The 15,305-nt window shown below is 40.1% G+C and overlaps 1 protein-coding gene across 1 annotated transcript in view; it reads left to right on the top strand.

The window, feature by feature from the left end:
* atg10 (ATG10 autophagy related 10 homolog (S. cerevisiae)) overlaps nt 1–15,305 on the top strand; it is a 274,871-nt gene that overhangs the window by 62,763 nt on the left and 196,803 nt on the right. Inside the window, exon 2 of the mRNA XM_059644770.1 lies at nt 1,013–1,095. The gene's annotated coding sequence lies outside the window, so the exon portion shown is untranslated. The remainder of the gene's footprint in view (nt 1–1,012; nt 1,096–15,305) is intronic.

The following is a 15,305-nucleotide window of genomic DNA, read 5'->3' on the forward strand; positions in this document are numbered from 1 at the left end:
TCCCATTATGATTGGTCCATTTTCAGGTTGACCCGGTCTTATAATGTAAGCGTATTGCAGTGCCACTTGGGGAAACTAAATATTGAGTGTGAATCAAATGTTTTCTTTTTTCTCTGCTTCACAAAGTAGTTTGCTTCTGATAAGATTTAAAGGAGTAAACTAGTTGTTTAGGAGTTATTCGCTCATGCATTGTTCAGGTGGGCCTCAGAGATTTGATCACTGAGCATGAATATCTTGCTTAGATTTTCCCAACCTCCAAACTACATTGAATATTACAGATTGAGAAAGAGACAAGTAATGGGAAATTGCCTGGAGAAAAAAATTCCAGTACCTCTAAATCATATGGACTCAACAGTCAAGAACCATAGGGCAGCATGGTGGCTCATTGGTTAGTCCTGCTGTCTCACAACACCAGGGACGCAGCTTCAATTCTTACCCTTAGGTAACTGTCTGTGTGGAGTTTGCACATTCTCCCTGTGTCTGTGTGGGCTTCCTCCAGGTGCTCTGGTTTCCTCCCACGTCCAAAAATGTGCAGACTAGGTGGATTGGCCATGCTAAATTGCCCACAGTGTTCAGCAATGTGTAGATTAAGTGGATTTATAGAGGGATGGGTCTGGGGGCAATGCTCTTTGGGTCAGTGTGGACTTGTTGGGCTGAAGAGCCTATTTCCACACTGTAGGGATTTTATGATAAAAATAAATTGTATTTGCCATCCATTGGAGAAAAATTTTGAGAATGTAATTTATAATCTGCTGGGTGAATTTATTTGTTCTGCTCAAACTGCAAAGCCTTATGATTGGTGGGAGATCATTAATTTGAGTGCCATTGATGTTTTATTCCACACAGGCCTATTGTGGCCGCCAGTGTTTAAGGTCAAATTTGGTAATCGTGTACTTTGTTGAAGCTTTCTGGTGGAGGTGAATTTTATGGTGTATGTTAAAACTTCTGAATTTCAGGTTTGCAACCATTTTAGTCAATGTTTTTGCTATATATAGTTTTGTTCTCTTTGTAGGAATACGTTTCTATTTGGGAATATTGTTGTGTGGGCACTTGCAACATTGGGCATTTATTGAAGCAGCTGTCTGCCTGTGTGAGGTGAGTTGGTCAATTGTAGTAATATGCCTTTCATATCCTTAGAATATTGCAAATTACCTCATAACCAATGATTTGCTCTTTTGAAATACAGTCGCTGTTCATGTAGGCAAATGCAGCCAGCAATAAAGCCCCACAAATGGCAATGGGTGTAACCGGTTTTGATTGGCTGAGGAATGAAATTGCCTAAGATACTGGGAGAATTCCTGAGTCTTATTTAAATATTAATAAGGGAACTTTTGCAGCTAACTGAATGAGTGGAAGTACAATAATTAAAAGTCTTAACCAAATTCTGGTCTTTTTTAAAAGAAATTTAACACTTTGCTTGATATCCTAGAACAGAGTTTGAACCTGTGAATTTCTGACATGTGATATCAATAGAGTGAAGCTGAGACTCATACATCAATTTAAAACAAAGTACTGTGGGTGCTGGAAATCTGAAATGTAAACAAAAAGTGCTGGAGAAACTCAGAAGATTTGGCAGTATGTGTGGAGAGAGAGAAACAAGCTAACACTTCGAGTCCATTATGACCCGTCTTCCACAGCAGCGCTCTGTATGAGCCATTTCCCTGTCAATCCTTATCTTGTTGATAGAACATGCCTCTTAAAAAGAAAATATGTGCAGCTGCTGTAGTGTCACCAATGCATTCCTGAGTTTTAAGCAAGACAATCTACCTATGTCTAGAATTAAAGTGTAAGCAAGTGGTACTGGCAATTGCAATAGCTGTTTAGCTGTATCAGTGATTGTACAGAGATGGTAGAGGAATCTCTCCTCTGGAGAGTTTGGTCGCTTAGCACCATAGTAATCACATTGGTAAAGTGGGTGGTGTGATTCTCATGAGAGACAGTGCTGTGACATAGCTGATATATATAACGTCTCTTATTTGCTTAAGAGCTAAATTTCTACAAATGTGTGCCTGTAACTTGTGAAATCTAAAATAAGGGCTTCAGAGTTCAGCTGTAAGCTGCAATTGTCAAAGAGGTCAATTTCTGTATCCAGCTGTATGATTTAGGTGTCTGTTTAGTTTCGTGTAAAATGAAACCAAGGATATTTGTAAGATCTCTGACAGTATTGTGTCAATTAGCATGATGTTTTTCCAGTTTTGGTTGTATAAACTTTTTTTTTAACCATTGGAGGCTATTCAAACAGAAAATACTGCCCTGCATGGAACAAGCAATATATTTGCAGCTTTGCAAGTGTGAATTCCTCAATCTTTTGCTTGAAAACTGAATTGAGAAGAAATAAACTGTCATGTTTATAAAATTATATGGTTCTTTATGAAAGGTTCACTATCTCCGTTTTAATACAGATTCACATCCAAGTCAAAGGAGTGAAGGTTTTTCCCCAATTTTCCTGTTTCTTAAATGTTATCTTGTGCTGCCTGCAGTCTTCACTACCTTTGGCAGATTGATTTGTCTTTTCCATGTTCTCAGTTTTTTTTTGAAGAAATTTTGTTGATTTATTAATTGTTTTCCCAGTGTAGGCTTTAATTTATTTCCTATTTTGGATCATACTCATTTCTGTGAGCAGACCTTCCTCAACCATCACTTCTTGACTTTTTTATACAGTTGAAATCTGGTCCTGCAGCAACAGCACGGATGCAATCATGTTGTGTCTGCATTTTTACCAAACTGCATTGCTATCAAAGCAAAGCAAAAATTTCCATTTGCTATTGGCAATCAGAAAAACAATGCCATTTCTAGATTTTGCAAAATATCAGGTTGTTTATCCTTGAACATCCAATTTTTAGTTTCACATCTGTCTTACTGCTGCTGGTTTTTGTCCTGCTTCAGATTTCTACTGTGCCTAGTTTCCTGTCTGAGATGCAGTTTTTTTTTTAAACAAGGTCTACAAATCTCCAGTGAGCAACAATATAATTGATTTATGTGGCTTGGTCTCTTACTGTGATTGGTCATCAGTAAGCTTGTCTCAAATGGCCTGGTCAAGAAGCCAAGGTCCTGCAAGTATCAAACAAAAAGTGTATATTATAATAATATAAATGTTTTGAATTTTTTCTCATAACTATGAAACATGTTCAACAATTTGGGTACAGTATCAACCAGGCTGGGATGTGGAAAGAGAGGTCTTGTTGTATCAGCCCTATGATTGAAGGGGTGTATCAGGGTATGCAGGATGGGAGGCATATTATTTGGAAAGGGGAATGAACAGAGAGTTTACACTTTTTTCATGTTTTTGAAAATGCATTTATTACATTTTTTTTGAAAGAAAATAAATAGTTGAGTGGTAGGCAAACACTTGGTTATATAGATATTTAATCTGGGAAATCTGTGAATGCTGAGATTGTGATAGATTCATAAGGGCGATTGATAAACTGCTTCATTGATGTCTAATTAAACGCTAACTAATAATACTGTGGTGCCCACTGGTCATGGAAGTACCTGAGTCTATCAGTCAATGCATGTTTTGTGTTGATGGCCAGCTTGGTACAAGCAAGCCAATGATGAAATAGGCAGCCACTGGCAATCGTTTTGAGCACGTGAGAGAATTTAGCTGTGTAGTAAATACTGGCTTTTAGAATTTGGAGCCAGGGTCTCTTCAGCTTTCTTTCCCACCACCCCCCACCACTGTTCTGCCCTCACACTCTACTCCGTTATTGCTCTGTCTTCTCCCCTTCCTGCCCTCGCCCATATCTGCAACATTGTCTCACTTGATCTCTCTCTTTCTCAACTGTCCCCCTCCCTTTTCCACTGTTTCTCTGCTTTCATTTTCACTTTCCCTTTCTCTCCCTGTGAGCAGTAGAAAATTGCAGATAATCACTTGAAGATGTGAAGCATTTTTAAAGTTGATTGATAAGTATTTGGGATTTGTAGGATCTAATTTCTTTTCCTACAACACCTTGACAGTTCAGTCATACTTTTGAAAGTTAAGGTGACAACTTCTAAGCCACAGAGAAAATTGGGATTACGTACTTTGTTATTTCACATTTGATTTACATATGATGTAGAACATTATGCTGATCTTGTAGGAGAGACTGGTTTGGTCTCATATGAGTGTTGTATTCTGTTCTGGGTGCCATATTTGAAGAAGGATATGGAGGCACTAAAGAAGGTGCAGATTTGTAGTATTGTTATTGTACAGAAGGAGAACATTCAGCCCATTGTGTCTGCACTGGCAAAAAAAAAGTCATCAGAATTGTTCCAGGGATGAGGAGATTCAGTTAGAGGGTCTGGAGCTGTTTTCCTTTGAAAAGGCCAAGAGGAGATTTAATGGGGCTGTTCAAAAACAGAGTCTGGACAAAATACATAGGGGGAAATTGTTCCCATTTATGAAAAGTTGAGAACAAAAGGGCACAGATTTAAAGTAATTGGCAAAACAAAAGAGCAATGGTGAAATGAAGAAAATCTTCACACACAGAGTGTCTGGGATCTGGAATGCATTGGCAGAGATTGAGATACAGCCAGGTTAAGTCAAAGCAATCTAAAAGGAATTGGACCTTCTCTCTAATACCTTAACTTCCTTTTTAAAATCTGACATCTAGGACAGGATACAGCACTCCAATTGAGACCAAACCAGTCTGTTATTCAAGTTCAACATAATGCACTTAATCCTAGTTTTCTATGTGGTTTAGATGTTGTTGCTTTAATTTCAAAAGGAAAAGAACCGAAGGAGGCAAGGCTGGGATGATACTAAATGAATTGCTTATTCAGCAATCCAGTGCAGGTACAATGGGCTGAATGGCCTCCTTCTATTCTGTAACTCCTTTGGTTTTTTTTAATCAGGTGCTTGGGTGACCACCTTGTTGCTCATTTTCACCAGTGGAGTTGTTGATAAGGGCACTGTTGCTTTGTAGAATCATAGAATGATACAACAAAGAAGTAGGACATTTGACCCATCGTGCTGCGCGGACTTGTTTATTCAAGGTACTCAATCAATTCCACTCCCTTTGGTCTTTGTCCAGAGCCCTGTAAATTGTTTCTCCTCAGGTAGTTGTCTAACGCTGTTTTGAATGTTCTGACTGAATTCCTTCCACCATCCTGTAAGGCACTGGAGATTATTACAATCCTGTGTTTAAAGCAAAAAGTTGCTTCTTGTTCTTCTGCCAATCACCTCAAGTCTGTGATGTGGTTTTTCACAGTGAAACGACTCCGCTGAATGCCACAGGTGACCTGGAAGATTTTTCACAGGCTTTTGAAGGTGGCTTTGTTTATCAAATATTAAACTTCTCCAGAATCCAATGGTCGCACTCCCAAATTATCAACAATTCAGTTTTGAATATTACCTTCTGGCTTAATTGCTTCAGGCTTCTACTTTTTCCCCTTTGTGGAACCCTTAACTGTAAAAGTAGCAAACCATTCCTCTAGATTCTCTGATGAACAGGATGAGCTGATGTAGAAACTATGTGAGAGTGCCCAAATTGTCTGATCATCAGTTCCAAAAGATATTTGGCCCATAAGTTGGGGGAGTTATTCATTGCTGCCAAGCTATCAGGATGCCTTTTACTGTTTAAGGAATTTGCATGCATTTATGTGGGACGAAGGCAATACTTGATACTGGCTATTAGAGAATCTTTTTATTTCTATTTTTGTTATTACCTATAAGCAATGATACATGCTAACCTCCATTCCATTTTTGTAGGAATTACTTGCAGAACAAAGTTTTACAGTAGGCATTTGGGAAATGAACTGATGGATTTCTGAATGCATTTTGAGTAAAGGTGTTGGTGTGTTTCAATAACTGATTCGCTGCTGAAAGCTGTACAATAAGTGAATATCATGTTGTGTTAGTTCCCTTAGACCTTACATTAGTTGCAGTTGCCATGAATGATCACAGACCTGATATACTGTTTTCTCTCTCCATGAATGCTTCCAAACTAATATTTCCAGCATTTTCTGCATTTGTCGAGCACCTTTAAAATCTTAAAGTGTTCCATGGGTCACAGGAGCATTTTTAATAAAAACATTTCTGGAGAAGGTGGCCAAAAACTTGATCAAACAGGTAAGCCCTAAGGAGCATCTTAAAGGAAGAAAAAGAGATGGAGACATTTAGAGGAGGAACTCCAAGAGTTTAGGGTTTAGGCAGCTGAAGGCAGTGGAGGAGTGATTAAAATCAGTGATGCTCATGAGACAGTGATTCGATAAATACAGATACTTCTGGGGTTGTAGGAAGTTACAGAAATAAGCAGAGACAAGGCCATGATTTGAGACTTTTAAAACAGAGATATTTCTGAGCCAGGAACCAGTATAGGTCAGTGAACACAGGTTTGAAGGGTAAACAGCAATTGACTGCAGTTTTGGGTGACCTCAAGTTTACAGAGGGTAGAATGTGGGATGCTGGCCAGTCGTGCATTGCAGACGGTTTGATTCAGCCTCAGACAGTTGCCAGGGAGTGCAATGGAGTCTGTAGTTAGGGAAAGGAATTTATAGTTGGACAATGGCTTCGGTCTTCTTAATATTTAATTATAGAGAATTTTTGCTTATCCAGTACTGGATGTCTGACAAGTACATGGTAAATGTTGACACTGCACTATATATTTATTCAAATCTTATGTTTAAATGTTATAGAGCTTGATGTGTATTTTCATTATAGTATCCATGTACAGCATAAGGAGATTCATTTTTGTGATTGTGAATCAATGACTTATTTTAAATCTCTTTGATTTTTATTTCTATTGATATGTCTGAGGATATGCTGCCAAATTGCTGCTCCCACTTTTGTATAGCTCAAGTTATCTGATGTTCGGTGTGTTGAAAAGTATTGCCAGGAATGAATCCCCTCCATCATTCCTTCACCCACTTTCACTATTCATAAAATGCTTCGAGCTGCAACGGTTTTCTAATTCAGAAATTTCTTCTTGAAAGCTTCATGAAGAATGCAACTTCCCATATTTGAGGAATGCATTGGCTTTCGCTGTTTCAGGAGTATACTTTAATACCTAACTGAAATAGGTGCTTGATCTCACAAAGTTTCTGTAACTTTAACACCATTTGATTTCTATATCTTTCTGATGCAAAATCCCGCCCCATTGACCTGTCAGTCCTCCCCGGACTGACTTATCCCCTCCCTACCTCCCCACCTACACTCACCTCTACTGGCTCCATCCCCAACTCTTTAGCTTGCGTGTCTCCTCTCCACCTATCTTCTCCTCTATCCATCTTTGATCCGCCTCCCCCCTCTCTCCATATTTATTTTAGAACCCTCTCCCCCTCCCCCTTTTCTGATGAAGGGTCTAGGCCTGAAACGTCTGCTTTTGTGCTCCTGAGATGCTGCTTGGCCTGCTGCGTTCATCCAGCTCTACACTTTGATACCCACATTTGGTGCTTATTTTAGCATTTTAATTTTAAAATTCTCATCCTTGGTTTCAAATCACCCCATAGCTGTGCCTTTCCCTGTCTCTAATCTCTTCTGATCCTCCATGATTTTTAAGTTCCTCTAATTCCAGCCTTTGACTTCTAATTGCTCCATTCTTGATGGTTGTGCCTTTGATTGTCTGGGCCCTAAAATTTGGAAATACCCTCACAACACTTCTGCTTTTTTACTTCACTTTCTCCATTTAAGACACTTACCAAAATTCTAACCTTGCATTTAATTATCTGAGCCAATATCTCTTTATGTGGCTTAATAGCATAGTTCATTTTATAAAGTTCTATTCAGTGCCTTGGGATATTTTATTATGTTAAGGGTACAATATAAATAGAAGTTGCTGCTACGTAACCTTGCAAAAACTTTCATGTTCTGCTGCAGGGTTGGCTAGTATATAACCACAGAGTGTATTAATTGCCTCTGTTTAATAGTACTGGTATATTCATTTTGAATTTTTAAAGTTAGCTTGTCACATCGAAGGTCGTTCCTAATCCAAACTTGAGTGTAGCGCAATAAAGATGGGTTTTGTTGACGCTTATCAGGGCATTCACAAGGATACTATTGTAAAGGGGAACAACATTTTTATGCTGTCTGACTACAACACGCTAACTCATTAGAAAATAGGCTCTGATTGGTGAAGATGTTCCCATGGAAAATGCATTAATTGAATTATGACTGGCAGGTCACTGTCAAGCATTGTTTAAATTTAATCCAGGCAAATTTACCCTGAATGGGGTGCCAGTGGCACAGAGTTGGTATACATGCCACTGACTCAGAAGACTCAGGTTCACGTTCCAGCTATACTGGAAATGTCTCAACATATGGCATAGCTAGTCAGGGCTAGTAAAGCAACTACTGAAAAGCAGTTCGAGAATGGTGTGTCCACAGAGTCAGTTTGGGCTGAGGTCCAGAACATGAAAGGAGCAGTCACTTTGTTGGGGTTTTTTTTACAGACCCCCGAACAGTTGCAGGGAAGTAGACGAGTGGATTGGGAGGCAGATACTGGAAAGGTGCAGAAGTCACAGGGTTGTAGTCATGGGTGACTTCAATCTTTCAAATATTGACTGGAAACATTTTAGTTGTAATAGTTTAGATGGAGCGGATTTTGTCCAGTGCATTCAGGAAGGATTCCTGACACAGTATGTATATAAACCAACACGAGGAGAGGCCACTTTGGATTTGGTGCTTGGCGACAAACCGGGCCAAGTGTTAGACCTGTTGGCAGGAAAGCATTTTGACAGCAGTGATCATAACTTTGATACCTTTACATTAGCCATGGAAACGGATAGGTACATACAGCAAGGTAAAGTTTACAATTGGGAAAAGGGTAATTATAATTCTGTTAGGCAAGAACTGGGTAACGTAAATTGGGAACAGATGCTGTCAGTGGGAAGAGCACTATTGAAATGTGGAGATTGTTTAAGGAATGCATACTGCATGTGCTCGATATGCTTGTCACTAGCAGGGAGTGAGGGAGCCTTGGTTCTCAAGAGAGGTGGAACGCCTGGAAAAGGCTCTCGAGGGATACATTTTAGCCAGAAAAGAGCTGAAGAAAGGGCGTAGGAGAGCTATAAGGGGGCATGAGAAAATCCTGGCAGATGGGATCAAGGAAAACTCTAAGGCTTTTCACACATACATGAGGAATAAGAGAATGACCAGAGAAAGGGTAGAGCCGATCAAGGATTGGAAAGGGAATTTATGCATGGAGCCTAAAGAGATAGGAGAGGTCCTTAATGAATACTTTTCTTTGGTATTCATAACTGAGAGGGGCCTTGTTGTAGAGGAGGACAGTGTGAAACAGGCTGGTTGGCTAGAGGAGGTCGATGTTAGTAGGGAAGATGCGCTGGGAATGTTGAGGAAGTTGAACATAGATAAGTCCTCTGGGCCTGATGGGATTTATCCAAGGATTCGATGGGAAGTGAGGGAAGAGATCGCAAGGCCTTTGGTGATGTTCTTTTCACCCTCACTGTCCATGGGTATAGTTCCAGAAGATTAGAGAGAGGCAAATGTTATTCCCTTGTTCAAAAAAGGGAACAGGGATAACCCTGGAAATTACAGGCCAGTTAGTCTTACATCAGCGGTGGTCAAATTATTGGAAAGGGCTCTGAGAGATAGGATTTATGATCACTTGGAATGGCATAGTTTGATTCATGATAGTCAGCATGGATTTGTGAGGGGTAGATTATGCCTCACAAACCTTTTTGAATTCTTTGTAGAGGTGACCAAACACATGGATGAAGGTAGAGCAGTGGATGTGGTATACATGGATTTAAGTAAGGCATTTGATAAGGTTCCCCATGGTAGGCTCATATGGAAAGTAAGGAGGCATGGGATAGGAGGAAATGTGGCAGATTGGATTCAGAATTCACTGACCCTGAGACGACAAAGGGTGGTAGTCGATGGAAGATATTCCATGTGGTGCTCAGTTACGAGTGGTGTACCACAAGGATCTGTCATGGGTCCTCTTCTATTTGTGATTTTTTAAAATGATTTGGATGAAGCAGTGGAAGGGTAGATTGGCAAGTTCTCGGATGATACGAAGGTGGGTCGCGTTGTGGACAGTGCGGAAGGCTTTCTAGGTTACAAAGGGACATTGATAGGATGTAGACCTGGGCTGAGAAGTGGCAGATGGAGTTTAACCCTGAAAAGTGTGAGGTGATTCATTTTGGAAGGACAAACTTGAAAGCAGAATACAGGGTTAATGGAAAGATTCTTGGCAGTGTGGAGGAGCAGAGTGGCGTTCATGTTCACAGTTCCCTGAAAGCTGCCACCCAGGTGGATAGAGTTGTTAAGAAGGTGTATGGTGTGTTAGCTTTCATTAATAGAGGGATTAAGTTTAAGAGCCATGAAATTATGCTCCAGCTACACAAAACCCTGGTTCGGCCACATCTGGAGTATTGTGTCCGGTTCTGGTCACCACTTTCCAGGAAAGATGGAGATGCATTGTAAAAGGTGCAGAGGAGATTTACCAGGATGTTGCCTGGAACGGAGGGAAGGTCTTACGAGGAAATGTTGAGAAGGCTAGGGCTTTTCTGTTTAGAACGATGAAGGATGAGCGGTGACTTGATGGAGGTGTACAAAATTATCAGAGGTATAGATAGAGTACACAGCCAAAGACCTTTTTCTAGGGTGGAGGTAGCTATTAATAGGGGACATAGTTTTAAAATGAGTGGAGGTAGATACAGGGGAGACGTCAGAGGTAGGTTCTTTACTCGGAGAGTGGTTGGGGCATGGAATGCATTTCCGGAGAGGGTAGTGGATTCGGCCTCATTAGGGAAATTAAGCGGCTATTAGATAGGCATATGGATGATAGTATAAGATAAGGGTGGTGGTTAGATAGACCTTAGGATTAGGGTAAAAGTTCAGCACAACATCGTGGGCCTATGGGCCTGTACTGAGCTGTACTGTTCTATGTTCTATATACAAATGGGTTGATTCAGAATACTTGTGCTGCGTGGTCAAGGCTTTGCCCAGTTTAAAAACTGGAGAATGGCTGTTGCCCACTTCGTTTGGTTGAAACAAGGCACAGTGAATGTACAAGTTCTTTGTTTCTGCAAAGTACCGAACCTATTGTATTAATGTACATTCCTTCACGTACATGCAAGTGCACCACACTGAAAACCTGACTGATGATCTTAATTGTAATTCCTACTATTTAGGATTATTGAGCAAATGTTGTTCCATCATAGAACCACCATGGTTAGATTTTTGTAAACATGGATTGTTTGGGTTTCATGATAATGGAATAGTGTATGTTAGATGGGCTTCAGATTGGTTTCACAGGTCAGTGCAACATCAAGGGCCGAAGGGCCTGTACTGCACTGTTATGTTCTGTGTTTGACCCCAGTTACATGAGAAGTCTTGTGAGCTTGGAAGTATTTATTATAAATTCAACTGGAAAGTTAAACAAACTCTATGAGACTGCTTACTGACTCATGACAAAATTCGGATAACATTCTTGATGATCTTGGTACATTGAACCAAAATATTTAATTTGAAAAATAAAAATTCCCTACTGCTTAGTACAACAATGGGAAATTAATGCTAAATATGAATAGGGACAACTTGCATCTACACAGAGTTCAAAGTAAAACTGAACTTGAAATAACTGATCTCATCTTCTCTGGACATCTTCCTTCCATGCCTCCAAACTTGTATTTCCCAACCTACCTACCCATTTATACTTCTCTTCCAGAACTAATGATAGGGCAACCTTGGTGGACCCATCATTTTAACTGGTTTTTGCCACATTGTTTTATTGTTTGTTTTCTTGTCCAACTACTGTGCTGGCTCGTTCACAAATCGAGTAGTTTCCTAGAACTAACAATGTACTTTTCATTGTGGATCTCTATGTTTCCATTCTCCCAGCAAGATGATCTTGCTATTTCCGTAGCACAGAATGTGTTACTACTTTAAACACAGGCCCAAACAGTTCCCATCCTCCATCATTCAAGTGTCAGGTTAAAGACTCAAATTGATCCTGCTCCCATTATAACCTCCATCCTCTTGGTCTCTTTTGGACTAGAAATACAAGCACATGAACTAGGACATGTTAACAGAAAAGGAAAGGAGTGATTGCAATATCAGGAAATTATCAATAAAAACAAGAAGGAGAACACCAAAAGTCATTGCAAAAGGCTTATTTACAAAGCGAAAAACATGAAGAGAACAGGAGAAATGTAAATACAGGATTGATAGGAGCAGTCTTTTTGGTGTTTCATAGCTCTCGATGTCTGACTTGGAACTTACCATGCCATTTTTAAGCACCTAAGGTACTTCTGAAGCTATACTTTGAGGAATGGTGAGAAAGAAATAAAACATTAACAGTCCCTTTGCAGCTGATTACATGTATTGCTGGAAAGTTGACCCAAGTTGACGAATCACAATTTTGCTTTTACCAGTATGACTCACATATGTTTCTAAGCATGTTCTAAATTACAGTCATGAAGATAAAAAAAAACAACTTCTGGACTCTTGCCTTACAAAAATGAATTTTTTTTAATGATAGAGATATGCTGCTGACTATGATTAGAGTTGTCACATTCATCTGAGATAGCAGCCTGCAATGTCAAACCAATGGAGCTCTTCCCTTAATATTGAAATACTACCTGTACAAAACTTGCCCTGATAATTTTGGATTTTGCCCATCTTAAATCCATAAATTTCATCCTCTGCTCATTTGTTCAAAGACTATCAAACAAAGAATTGTAAGTAACTTTCTTTAGAAATGAAAAAAAAATCGGTGTTAATTGGAGTTACTATGTTTGAAAATCACATTTTCTATCAGTAATAGATCAAAATAATACGACCACTGCATAAGGATTTGAGCGCAGGAGTAGTGTATTCTTGTTTCAGTAATATAAGAGTTTGGTTAGACTTCACGTGTGCAGTTTTAGTCTCCTTACCTAAAGTAAAATATTATTTCCGTCGCGGGAGTATAATAAAGGTTCTTCGGACTCATTATGGAACTACTCTATGAATAGAGATTGGGTAAACTGGGATAAAAACAGAGTGTGCCAAAAAATTACTGCGGGTTTGGCAACATCTGTACTGAGAAAACTGAATTTACATTTCAAGTGCAGTGACCCTATATCAGAACTACTGAACTTGACGCGTTGACTCTATTTTCTGTATATAGGTCTACCAGGCCTGCTTTGTTGGTCCAGCACTGTCAGTTTTTGCTTCAAATTTCCAGAATCCACAGTTCTTTGTGTTTATTTGGAGAAGCTGGGCCTGCATCATCTAGAATTTAAAAGAATGAGAGGTGATCTTATTGAAACTTACAAAACACTTAAGGGGATAGACAGGGTAAATGCAGCTAAGTTGTTCCCCTGGTTGAGGAGTCTAAAACCAGGGAACACAACTTACAAATAAAGGGGATGCCACTTAGGTCTAAGATGGAGAGAAATGATTCTACTCAGAGAGTTGTGATCCTCTCGAACTTTCTGCCACAAAGGACTGTGGAAGTTAACTCTGAGTGCGTTTAAGGTAGAGATTTGTAGATTTCTGATTACCAGTGGCATAGAGGGTAATGGGAATGAGGTGAGTAAAAGGCTTTGAAGTGTTTGATTAACCTTGATCGTTTTGACTGGCAGGGAAAACCCGATGGGCTGAATGGCATATTCCCTTTCCTGTCTTAACTAATACAACCTGTGGGATGTCTAAACTGTTACTTACCAAAATATGGTGGTTACTGCTATAAAAAGGAAGGATGGCTTTCACGAAGGGTGAAACTGCCTCCGAGGAATCCTGTGCTAAATGTCTTTGGAAGGAGTATGTGTGAGAAGTTTGGCCAGAAAATTCAGGGAAGTGATTTTGTAATGTTCTGTCTGATAACAACCAGAAATGAGTGGTGGATTTTTCAGTAAACATTCTGCTTGAGTCCCAGATCCCATCGCCACCCCAGTCCTAAGCCAACTCACCACCTTCCAGTGATAATGGGAAGTGCAGATGCTGGAGAATCCAAGATAATAAAATGTGAGGCTGGATGAACACAGCAGGCCCAGCAGCATCTCAGGAGCACAAAAGCTGACCTCTCTGATGAAGGGTCTAGGCCCGAAACGTCAGCTTTTGTGCTCCTGAGATGCTGCTGGGCCTGCTGTGTTCATCCAGCCTCACATTTTATTATCGCCACCTTCTGGGTCGGGAGCCAACTAACCAAGAGATGCCAGCCTACCAAAATAAATTGCCACTTAGACCGTCAACAAGTCAAAGTCGCGACTCATGCCCCTCAGTAATGGAAGTCCTGCCTTGGAAAACTGCTGTCAATCTTCTTGACATCTTGACTTCTTGGCATCACTTACAGTCCAGCAGCACTAGGTCTTACGACTGGACATTGTTACGACTTCTACAGGCCCATAAAAAAATTGCAGCAGTAAGTTTGTTTTCAAAATTTATTCATTGGATGCTAGGCCAGCATTTATTGTCCATCCCTAATTGCCTAGTGGGCAGTTAACTACACTTCTCTGGGCCTGGAGTCACATGTAGGCCAGACCAGTAAGGATGGCGATTTACTTCCCTAAAAGATATTTGCAAATATGGTATTAGGTGGAAACCAATTGATCTTTGAGAAGTAGGTGGGGTCTGGGGAGGGGGCTGCGTTTTGCAGTGCAAGTGGGGAGAAAAAATTGGGGCGATTGCTAACTACCTCGATGGCAGGGAAAGGTGTGCTCCTGATGCACTCCCCCTGAAACTATAATCCATTTCCTTCCAGCACTCTCAGGCAATTTGTTTTAAATGAACCAGATTCTGATGCCATCTCAGGTCATTCGCACCAGCCTTCCATGTCTGAATTACGGAGTTGAATTGAGGTCAGTCGAGCTTTTAACCTTTGAAGTTGATGTGTATTCTTCCAGTTTTACTTTTTGGAATAGCCTCATGTTTCAGGATAATGGATGAGAGGAATCATTGGGCACCTGATGGTACCAACAGATGTCCTGGGTGGCGGCAGTAACATGTTTTTGCTCGGAGACCAAGCTTAGTTTGATTGATCAGAAGATCTCAAATTTTTCTGAAAAGTATTCATTACAGACATATCATCAGCACATGGTTAAGTTGGTGACTAGTTCCACAATTTAAGGCTTGGTTTGTATTGTACAGTTGCTGTAGAAAAACAACATAAATTTTGACAAATTCATTAAATTTATCAACATAGAAAGAGATAAGCTACATGGCCCTGGGTGGCACTTGCCGTACACACATGTAAGCAGTTCAAATTCATCCACTTGTGCTGCTCTTTCCCTGCATTTGTCTATCAAATCTGATCTTGAATGGTAGCATAATTTCTGCCATTGAAATTACTTCCATGACCTAACAACTCCCTATGTTGAGATATTTATTCTGTTCTCTGTTCCAGAATGCCAACGAGATCTTGTGGTGCCTTGCAGACATT

Source organism: Stegostoma tigrinum, chromosome 3 (assembly GCF_030684315.1).
Source record: "Stegostoma tigrinum isolate sSteTig4 chromosome 3, sSteTig4.hap1, whole genome shotgun sequence".
Taxonomy (NCBI): domain Eukaryota; kingdom Metazoa; phylum Chordata; class Chondrichthyes; order Orectolobiformes; family Stegostomatidae; genus Stegostoma; species Stegostoma tigrinum.